Genomic DNA, 11,906 nt, shown 5'->3' with positions numbered 1-11,906 from the left:
TAACTCACTCCTTCATTTTACAGTCATCAATCACGTTCTCCAATTAGTTTGAAGTGTGAACTGTCCCTCCCGTAACTCCTCTGGTTACAGCTGACCTTGGCAATGCTGTACTGAAATATTGTTATGGTTAACTATCATACTTTCCCACCCGCTATGCTAACATTGTCTGCTTTAACTCTAGAAGTGATATGCAGGCTAATTAAAACATGTTTGCTTCTTCATATATGGTAAGGAAGAACATCCGATGTTAGCAGTCTTGACACCCTGTTCTTGACTTGACTTGGAACTCATATGAGTAGTTTGAGATCTATTTCACAGTCCATCCCTGGCTATATCATTGCTATTATAACTGGGTTCTTCCATTTACTTCTACCAATAATATATTGCAATCAGTTTGATTTCTATGCACATCATCTGGTGAAATCCACACATAACTTTGGTTGTTGGAAGGCTGTTTGAGCAGTGAAAAAGTAATTTAATTGCAGAAATTGATAAGTGATTCTCTGGCTTCATTTTGGTTTCCTAGGCTGTAAAGTCCGACTATTTAATATTTCCCACTTTGGTATTCTGCTCTCTAGCAATATGACAGGATAGTAAGTTTAGAAAATAAAATATAGTTATGTCATTATTATTCAAATTACATTTGAGGATTTATGGATCAGTAGTAGTAGCAGTATGAACATGCCCTAATTTTTTCTTTTCATTTTATTCAGACAACTCTTCACTTTTTAAAAATTCTTTGAAAAGTAATAATAAGGCATTGGCCATGGCCCTTTGTACAGAGAAAGAAAATTCTCGGCGGCTGGAAAATGAAAAGCTGTTATTACAAAAAGAATTGGATGGGCTGAACTTGCAAAATATCTTATTTCGCCAAAAGCTAAGTTACCTGGTACATTCTTTTTTTTTTATTGAAAATTTTTAGAATTTTTACAATATAACTCCCCACCTCCCTCATACCCCACCCTTCCCCACCCCCCTCCCTTCCCCCCGACTTCCCAGAGCTACACACAGGGTTTACAATACAATAATTATATTCTGTCTTAAATTATATTATCCTTAAGTTAACAATTCTNATTTCTTTTCTATATAATCTATCCATCTTCTCCAAACCAGTATATATCTTTCTTGTGAGTAATCCTTCACATAGGCTGAAATCTTAGCCATTTCTGCTAAATTTGAAACTTTAAATGCCCAATCCTCTATAGTAGGCAAACGATCCGTTTTCCAACATTGAGCTATTAATAACCTCGCAGCAGTTATCAAATTCAGCATTCTAAAAAGTAAATGGTGGGATCTAATATTTGATTCACGACTTAGGAAAATTAAAATAACAGAAAATATCCAATTATTCCTTCCTATTAATGGAAGAGCTTATATCAGTAAAATGTTCAGGGGCCAATTTTATTTTTCTTTACAATTCCTTGAATGTCCTCAGAATCTGATGTTGGATTTATTTAATTATTAAATTTATATTCTGCCTTTTGTTTAGAAGCTGAAGGTGACATACATCATATTCATTCTGTCAGTCATTCAAGATAGTTTAGGTCAGGGTTACGCAATGCAAGAATTATAGGAAAGCTATTTAATTGTTTTAGGTTGTAATAACAGAATTTTCAAAGTCTTTCAGCATTTCCCTCTATCTCTTCTTATATCAAATAGAATCAGAGGAAGGTTATTCTGAATTTCTTTCACATGCCTTCTCTTTTCCCTGAACTGTGCTATTTCTTTTTTTCCATAATAAAAACTTTTCTTAATCCAACTTCTTAACTCTACACCTTGCTGGCTATCTCTAAGAGCTCCTGCAGAGAATGATGAAAATTCCCTACTAAATAATTGGAGCTTTAAACCACAATGAATAGTTTCAGTCCAATAAAAAATAATATCTAAATATTTATAAAATAAGTAACCCTATCTCTCTTTCTAGAATTCATGGAAATGTGGCGATATCTATTTGCCTTTATCCTGCTTATTAGCATGCATAGCCATTAGCAGTGAGCATAAATAATCCATTTAATCAATTACTAATTTCACCAGCCATTTCCGAGAAGGAATGCCTCTCTCTTGTTCACAAACAGAAAATAGGGATTTCTGTCAATTTTCTAACTTGTCATACATAGTGCCCTTATTGTGCACCACATTTTGGAATTCTATTAATTGGTAAATATTAATCTTACATGAAATACTGTATTACATAAGAAATTGATTTCTGTGCACATCATCTGGTGATGTCTGTGCATCATTTTGGTTGTTGGAAGGCTGTTTTAGCCTTCACGTTATGGAAAATTCAAATCAGTAAATTAATAATTTTGGTATTTTCTTCTTTTTATTACCTCGTTCCTAGATTTTTAAAATAATCGTTTAAGAAATCTGCTTAGGTAAAATCTTATGCTCAGTCTAATAATTGAGACACTATGAGATTTATCAGAAATTTGCTCTGATGACAAAATACCATGTTGTACCATGGCAGATTCATCAATTGAATGTTTCATGTATCATTGGCAGATCCAACAGTATATAAGACATATACAGACTGACAGCACAATCCCCCATAATGTTATAAAAACTTCAGGTTGCCATGTCTCCTTCTATACTATCTGGTTTGAAAGGATGAGGGGAAATTGGAAGGGATAAATTGGATGAAATGTTTCCCAAGGTTTTGGTTCATCAGATTTTTATATCATGTGTACAATTTTTATGGTGTTTTTTTAATCCCATTCTGAATTGATATTGGACATAACAGACATTTTGCTGATGTACAGTAGCTGTGGCATTTCTTCAGTCTCAGAATAATGTGAATATATATTTATTATGCTTCCCTAGATCAAATATGTTTCAACACTGCCTCTTTCTTTGTCCTAACATTGAGCATTTAAAAAAACAAACCTTTTTTTTCTTACTTTGGCGGTATAAATAAAAATGTATCATATATATTTATTTTTAATACACAGAACAAAACTCTAAAAGAAATTCAAGCATTCATGAATAATATTTTAACTGCAATTGAATTAAGCACCTTTTCTGAGGTATGTACCAGCTGAATTACTATATCATAAATCTAAGCAGGATTGCTATTACATCTGTGTTTGTAACTCATCATTACAAATCTTAGTTTTAATTTGTTTTTTCAGATATTTTCAGATATTACTCTGACATATGGTGAAATTACAAGAAAAAAGTAGTGAATAAAAAATAATCAGCATTCTATTCACCTGAAATATGTATATGGACATCAGTTCAGATCTACATATATTATTTATGATTTATTTAAATTCATTGATTCTCCATCTCTAGTGGACTTGGACAGTGCACAAAAATAAAAGAGACCTAAAAACAACTAAAAATATTAAATCAACAGAAACAGCCCAGATTAATATGCTCTAGTAGTAAAATCTACATAATAAAACAAGGGCCATTAAACAAAAAACAAAAATCAACCCCAGGCCTGGGATTGAAGCCAGCTTTCCAGAACTCTGGGAGAGATGGTGCCATTCTTATTTTTTTTTTGGGTGGGGGGGCGGTGCAGTAGTGCAAAATAGTTTGTTTTAATATATTTTACTCCTATTAATTTAATATAAAATTATTGATAAAATAATATAAATTAAATATTTTAATACTTCAAAATGAAGTTTCTGTTGTAAGTGTGCAATGTGGATACATGACCTTTATTTCGATCTGGGTTCTAATAAAATAAGCATTTTTATAGATAAGCACTGTACATATGAGTATGTTATGTGCTTTATATTTCCTAGCCAGGGCCCCAATCCCTGGGCCGCAGCCCACTACCAGACTGTGGCCTATTTGCAACCAGATTGCGGGCTGGCGCACACATGCATGCAGCTCAACTCACATGAGCGGGGGGCCAGCGCACACAAGCGTGCGCAGCTCTACTCATGCAAACAGTGGGCCTGCACCGGGCTGCCGCTTACATGAGTCAAGCTGCACATGTGTGCTGGCCCGCCCCTTGTGTGGCCCGGTCCCCCTCTTTCCCCCCCAGCCAGGCCCCCAGGCCACAAAGGTTGGGGACCGCTGCCCTATACAGCAGAACAGCCTTATGAAACAGACTAGAGCAGGGGTCCCCAACCTCTGTTCCATGGACCAACACTGGTCCACAGCATACCAGAAACTGGGCTGGGCAAACAAGTGAAATCCCATCTGCAGGATGTAGGCAACATACGAAACCACATCCCCTCCGGCCTGCAGAAAAACCTCTCTCTACAGAACCAATCCCTGGTGCCCAAAAGGTTGGGCACCGTTGTCCTAGCAAACAGCTGCAAACATTTGAATCTTATAGCAATAGCACTTAGATTTGTATGCCACTCCATAGTACTTTACAGCCCTTTCTAAGGGGTTTAGAGTCAGCATGTTACCCCTAACAATCTGGGGCCTCATTTTAGTGATCTCGAAAGGATGGAGGCTGAGTAGGCCCAGAACAAACTGCATAAATTTTCAAAAAGTAAAAAACATTGAATCACACCTAGTCTAGCATAAATAATATTCTAAAATGACCAATATTCCACATTTAATCTATATTTCATAATGATTTGTAATGTACATTACAAAATTACAAAGTGTAAATTACTGATTAATATTTCCTTGCAGAAAATTCTCACAATCTAAACACTATAAGTATAAATATGCTCACAGGCTGCAGGGCTTCTTGCATTTTTTGACTTTTCATGTTAAAAATTAAAACATTTTAGTTAAAAAAAATTAAAAGCCAATTCCAAATAAAGAAAAATGGCAGCCATCTGTGTGTCCATGGTTCTTTGATCGAAATCTATTTTCTTAGAGAATGGAGGGGTAACTGCAGTTTTGTGTCCCCACTTAACCATAAAAATGGCAAAAGATAAGTTGGGGTAATAGGGAGCAGATATGAGAAGCAGATGTTCTATTTTGCAAGAGCAGCCACAAGTTTTGGAATTCCAAGCCATGAAAATCTTGGAATATCAGGAGTATGCTAACATATTTTTCCTTCGAATAGTGTATTCCAAAACCTGTAACAATGGATGATGCTCAGTGCAGTAATTCTGGTCATGAATCCAAGCTTTCAAAAAATCAAATAAGGTAATGTTTGAGTTTAAATATTAAACTAGATAAAAATGAAAAGAGAAAAATCTGCCAATTCTACCAACTGTGAAGAGCGGAAACAGTTTCAGAGATTATTTTTACTCAGAAAAAATATTTGCACTCTCAAATCCAAAATATGCATAACCAATATATGAGTTATTTTCACATCAGAAAATTTATGAATTTATCATTTGTTTTTATTTTGCTAGCACAAGCTACAATTTATATTGTTGTCTTTTGTGACTATATAGCAGTGGTGGCGAACCTATGGCACGGGTGCCAAAGGCGGCACTCAGAGCCTTCTCTGTGGGCACACCCCAGTCCTAGGCCTTCAGCTGGGTTTTATAAAACCTTTTCGTTTTAGGCCTCCACCGCCATGTGCAAAAACAAAAAAAAGGTTCAATCAGTCAATTTCAACTTCTCGTGGGGAAAAAAAAGATCTTGCAAAGTTGGAATTGATTGATTGAACTTTTTAGTCCCACCCAGTCTGCCATTACCACCACAGCCACGCCCACCCAATTGGCCACACCCAGCCAATTGGCAACACCCAGCCAATGGACCACACCCACCTGGCACTCGATGCATAAGTGGGTTTTGGGTTGCACTTTGGGCACTCAGTCTCTAAAAGGTTCGCCATCACTGGTCTAGTTAGTATTTTCTCTGCCTTGTATGTGGGCATGTTTCCATAATATGATATACTGTTAATGGAATACTTTGTACTCTGGCTCAAATCATCTTTCAGTGCTATTTAAATTATGAGCCTTTGTTTTGTTCCTTTTTAGAGATGTAAACACAGTTTATCATACAATCAAAATTCATTTTGTTTTTAAAATATTTATATTAATGAATATTATTCACTCTTAATAATTCTCTCCTTTTCTTTTTTCTTTCAGACCTACTGAACAATATTTGATCACTCCTCATATTGTAGAAAGTGATGGGAAAAAAGGGAACTTGTTTGTATGTGACACAGATGGTCCTTTTGAGCAGATATCTGTACTCTCAAAAGAAATTACAGCAGATCAAATGAACATGCAGATATTAGACCCTAAGCAAATGCCAAAACCAAGTGAAATAAATAAAACGGAAACAGAATTTGCCACAAATACATTTCCAGAAGGTATACTATATTAATTTTTATACAGTGGAGAAGAATATAATCTAATATATATAGAGAGATCCTAATTCATCCCAAATTATCATCACACAACTCAGATGTGATTTTCTGAGAGAGACTGCACAATTGATAAATAGAATTAAAATTCTCAATGCTCCAATGTTTGGGAAGAAAGCAGACTTCATCTCAAGAACTCAGAACAAAGATAATAATGAAAGATAATAATGCTATAGAACAGTGGTGGCGAACCTTTTAGAGACCGAGTGCCCAAACTGCAACCCAAAACCCACTTACGCATCGTCGGGTGACAGGTGGGCGTGGCCCATTGGGGTTGGTGTGGTCCATTGGGTGGGCATGGCTGCGGTGGTAACGGCAGACTGGGTGGGACTAAAAAGTTCAATCAATCAATTCCAACTTTGCAAGATCTTTTTTTTTCCCATGAGAAGTTGAAATTGACTGATTGATTGAACCTTTTTTTTTTGCACAAGGCAGTGGAGGCCTAAAGCGAAAAGGTTTTATAAAACCCAGCTGAAGGCCTAGGACTGGGGCAACAGCGCACGTGCCCACAGAGAGGGCTCTGAGTGTCGCCTCTGGCACCCGTGCCATAGGTTCACCACCACTGCTATAGAATAATTCAACATTTGGAATTTGTTCTGTCAGCTAGCTAATTCAGAAGCCAAAAAACAGAAATGTTAAAGGGAAAGAAAATAAAAATTATTACATAAGGAAAACAATTGATAATTGGTGAAAAGGAAATTATATAAGAGAATACTAATTCAAATGTAATCTTCAAAGAAGCCTTGATAATATGATTCATTTAATTGGCATTTTTAACAAATGTATTAAATTTTGTAGACAGAAAAATCATTGGAAAAAATGTTAGGAATTGACTTGTTTAAGTTAATGCAATGTTTAAAGTAACTACAAATTGTTGTTTCAAATTGCTTGAGGTTTTTTTAATGAAAAAATTATTTTTTCATTAAAAATAACTGAACAATAAAAATGAATACCAGAGAGATAATGTGCCAGCACAATATCCAGAGCACTTCTTCATAGTCATTTTTAAAGTATACATAGTCTTAATGAATACTTCTGCAAAGATCTACAAGCCAGTCAAATATTGCATTATGATTAGTATTGAAAAAAGATTTCATTTGTTTAATAGCAATATAAAACCAATGTTATACATATTAAAATAAAACTTGTACATTTTAAATAATTTTCTTAATTTTGCTTTTCAGAAAAGCTGTCTAATATCTTTAATACTTCTCTAGATTATGCATCATCTGCAAATGAATATGAAAGTCAGTCAAAAGGACATAATAATCCCTTTCCAATCCATCGATATATAAGTGAAAGAAAGAAAGAAATGTGCATTTCAAGTATTCACCCTCTTGTAAACAATTTTGGTACAAAAAAAGATAGTAACTGTATACTACATTTTTGCACAGCCAGCATTTGCAATATTGATATTGGTAATCAGAGAGACCCAAATGGTGTTTCACATATTAAATTGACTTCCCAACCTAGTAGTAAGCTTGTTCACATGAACAAAGAAAATTTAATAAAAAGTCAAAAATCAGAGGAAACTATATATGATACTGATATGGAATTAACTGCGAGTGATTTGGGTGAAATAGTTATAATTAAATCTAGAGATAAGAAATTTAATAAGGTTAAAGCTGACAAAAGTTCAGAAAATCTAAGAAAAGTAACATTGGCAAGTACAAAAAAGCACATTAAAAAAAATATAGCAATAAACCCCCCAAAAAGTAATGAAAATGTTCCAAAACCCATCCAAACCGTTAAATCAAAGAAAAAATTACCACTCAAGGTAGAATTGTTTGAAAAGATAACATCCTGGGAAATGGAACGGGAAAATGCCAATGAACAAGATGTTGAGGAAGATAATAAAGACAGTAACAAAAATTACAAGCACCTGCATTTAATAGATATCAACTGTCAACTGCAAACTACTAATATTTTACAGTCAGAAAAAGAGGAAAAAACAATTTCTGAAACCATAGAGGGAGTAATTAGGCAGAATCCAAGAGAAAGTTCGGAAACATCTACTATACCTCATTCATTATTACAAGATAGTAATATTGGAAATTTGCTATCAATGGCAAGCCCCATAATGGATAAACAAGAAAATTTAACCATAAATGAGAGTTATCCTGATACTTCCAAAATCAACAAATCAAACTATTATGAAATGGAAAATATGCAGCATTTAAGAAATTTGGAAAGATTTGGATCAAAGGAATGCAGATATGATTGCCAAACAAAACATTGTCAAAGAACCAATGTAAAAAGTGGATGCAGCAGCAAAGAAGTTACTTGCAAATACAATATAACAGCAGAAGGATCTACAGATGCTTTACATGTTTCAAAGATTTTGCAAAATGACAAAAGAAGAATTTGTGCAAAAGCTAGCCGGAAGACATATATTATATATCCAGACTCTCTTAATGAGAGAAAAATGTATATGAAACAGAAATTACACAATGAAAAATTATATGATGAAAATATTCCACATAAGACATCTAAAGAGAAAGGAAGAATTTTCAGTGTTCAGAAAGTAACTTCATGTTCCATAAAAGATGCTGAAATTTCTATAGAAGCAATAAATGAAAAAGAAGGTTCCACATCGATGCCAAGCAGAAAAACTTACTTTGTTTGTACACATGATCAAAATAAAAAGGAGAATATCCCTGTTATATATAAATCTGAAAGATATTATCAAGAAGAAAATGATGGTGTTTTTACAAAGGAGGCAGACATAACGTATGAAGAATCATGCAACAGAAAGCCAGTGCAAGATTCTGGTATGTGTAATCTTCATTGGGATGCAGTTAAAGACTTACTCTGATTGAAAACTAAAAAAACCCTCACAAAACTAAGTTATTGCTACCATATACAAAAAAGGAATGTTAGCATCATTTTCTTAATGGCATTACAATTCTAAGAATGCCTGATACAATAGACTCCGTCAAAAATGCCCATCAAAGAAAATAGGACAAGCACAGTTGTTGCAAATTTTTGCTTCAAAGTGGTAGATATATGTTCAGTATAATACCTAGAAGCATGGAGTTAGGTGTAGGGGTTCCCTTATCTCTAACATTAAGTAATTTTGAGTTTCTTGATGGTAAGAGGGATCTCTGCACACATGTGAGGGACATTCACTACCAACGCTATACGATGCCACCCCCTTACATTTCAGACATTGTAACTCTTGCTTCCAGGGCCTTTATCTTAGGTGTCAATTTATTATTCTATAATTATTGTATCTGACAAGTGAAAATAATACACAGGAGCTAGTCCTCATGAAAGCATATGCACAATAAATCTTTAAATGTTTCAAAATAATCACGAAACTCTGTTTGATCTAGTCATGGACATGAAGTGATATAAATTAGTTGATTGTAAGGTCCTTGTTTTTGAGTTTGATCTAATGAAAACCTAAGAAAGATAATTTTAGGTCTTCTTGTGTTCTATCTATAACACAGTGGGCAACATTTTTTCTCCAATGAATTTGGCCAGAGTAGAGAGATAAATTTATGAATAGTAAGATTCTAAACCCATATCAAAGATGCTTCAAAGACCTGTGTAATCCAAACATACGTATGCATGCGGAGCTGATTTATTTCATTTATTTATAAATTTTTATGTGGTCCATTTCACTATCAAATGACTCTTATGTTAAGATAACATATATTTTTGAATAAAACAAGTGACTTTTTAAAAATCCAAAAATATTTCTAATTAGTGACTTAAGTGTTAATTGAATTCCTAGGGAACAAGCCTCTTCAAGAATTGACAAATATTGGTATAAATTCAAATCCCAAATCCAAGAAAGATATAGAAGAACATTCTGTACAACCTGTTAGACGCAGGCGAGCAACAGTTTGCTACAAAGAGCCCAGTATCCAAAGGTTAGAATATATTTTCTTCCCTAAGCTCTTCTGTTTTTGGAAAAGTAAATTCTTCATTTGTTAAATCTGATTTCTGATAATTGCAGATATATTAAAGTTAGAGTGGTTTTTTAATCAACAATTTGGTCTCTACAATTACTATTGAGTAGATACTTATGATGAATTGCATATTTAGTACACCAACCCTTTTAAAGTCCATAAAATGAAAGTTTTATTTATTTCAGCTTTTAATTTTCCTCTTCACCCAAATTTGAAGGAAGTTGGGCTTATCTTTCTTGTAACTGGATAATCTTTTCTATGCAGATATCTTCCCTTGTACTTCTTCCCATCCTTTTATTTTTATTCTCACGTTGAGCAGAATTCTCATTATAGATCTGTATAATTCTAACAAAATAAATAAAGGAGGTTCACTGGAATAGGTTAAAATTGCCAAGGCGTTTCAGGCATGAGCAATAGATATAGTAGCAAGAGGTTAAACATGTTCAGTCAACATTTTCTGAAAAAAAATTATCACTGATTGGCTTACCTCAGTGCAGCGGTTACAATTATTTCATGTGCTGCATTACCTTTTTATGCTAGAAATATGCATTTTTTTCAGTCTAGAGACTGCACTTCCTCTTGGGTACTGATTTGATACCTGAACTTATAGCTAGATTGGTTGGCTGAACATTTCAGACCTCTCAATTTTTTAGACTTTTGAGAGATTTTAAATCACCCATTTATTAGAAGGTAAAATTAGTGAGATTTCTCCCTACCTGTCCCTTTCTAATCCTCCTGAATACACATTAGCTTATTGTTTGAGTAATGGTGCACATAACAATGTTCTGTGAGGGTGCAGCCAAAGAGGCAGAGAAAAATCAATCTCTGTAATTGCCAAGTGAGACATTTGGGCTAAGACAGGGTTGTCAAACTGCTGGCCCGCAGGCTAGATGAGTCATGGCAAAACTGCACCCACCCCATTGCTGGCAATGGAATAAAAGTCACAATACATTGCGACACGTCACGTAAAGTTGCGAGTTTGACACCCCTGGGCTAAGAGAATGACTTGCCCAAAGTTTCTCAATGTGCTTCTTGTCCTCTGAGGACTTGAATCAAGATCCTCTCTTATCCAGATCCAGCATCCTAACTTGTAAAATGTTTATCTTCTTAAACCTTTGACCTTTTTGTTATCATAGAAAATTTCAGAAGGACTCAGTTGATAACATTAAGAGCACTGCTAGTCTTTAATCACAGGAGTGTTACCAGATATCAGATCAGGTAAAGGAAGACAGACAATTGGAAAGGAAGGCAAATGGAGGGAAAAGGAGGACACATTATTTAGCTTTCTTGGCATCTGTAACTAAAATTCCAGTGAAAAATTGTCAAAAAAAAAAAAAGTTAGGCCTACATGCATATAAACCTACTTTCCTAATATCAGAAAGCCTGGTTTTTCAATAGCAGGAATGTGGTAGAGTGGTTAGGAGAAAAAGCCACCAACATGTAACTGAATAAGGTCTTATCAATTTCAGACAGCACAGCAAGCAATCTAGAGAAAACTAAGCAATTAATTAAGATCACAGAATAACTAACTTGCCGTTAACACTTAGAGGTAGTCCTTGACTTACGATCAGTTGCTTAGCAACCAAAGTTATGACAGCTCGCCTTAAAAGGTCCCAGTTCCAAAATTCTGATGCCAGCGCCCCCCCCCCCCAGTCGCCTGACTATATTTTGGGCATTTGGGAACCAGCCTGCATTCCTGCCATTTGCAGCATCCCTCAGTCTAGTGATTATGATTTACAATGTTTTTG

The sequence above is a fragment of the Protobothrops mucrosquamatus genome, unplaced genomic scaffold (assembly GCF_001527695.2).
Source record: "Protobothrops mucrosquamatus isolate PMUCROS unplaced genomic scaffold, P.Mucros_1.0 scaffold1184, whole genome shotgun sequence".
Taxonomy (NCBI): domain Eukaryota; kingdom Metazoa; phylum Chordata; class Lepidosauria; order Squamata; family Viperidae; genus Protobothrops; species Protobothrops mucrosquamatus.
Note: the sequence above shows the minus strand (reverse complement) of the source record.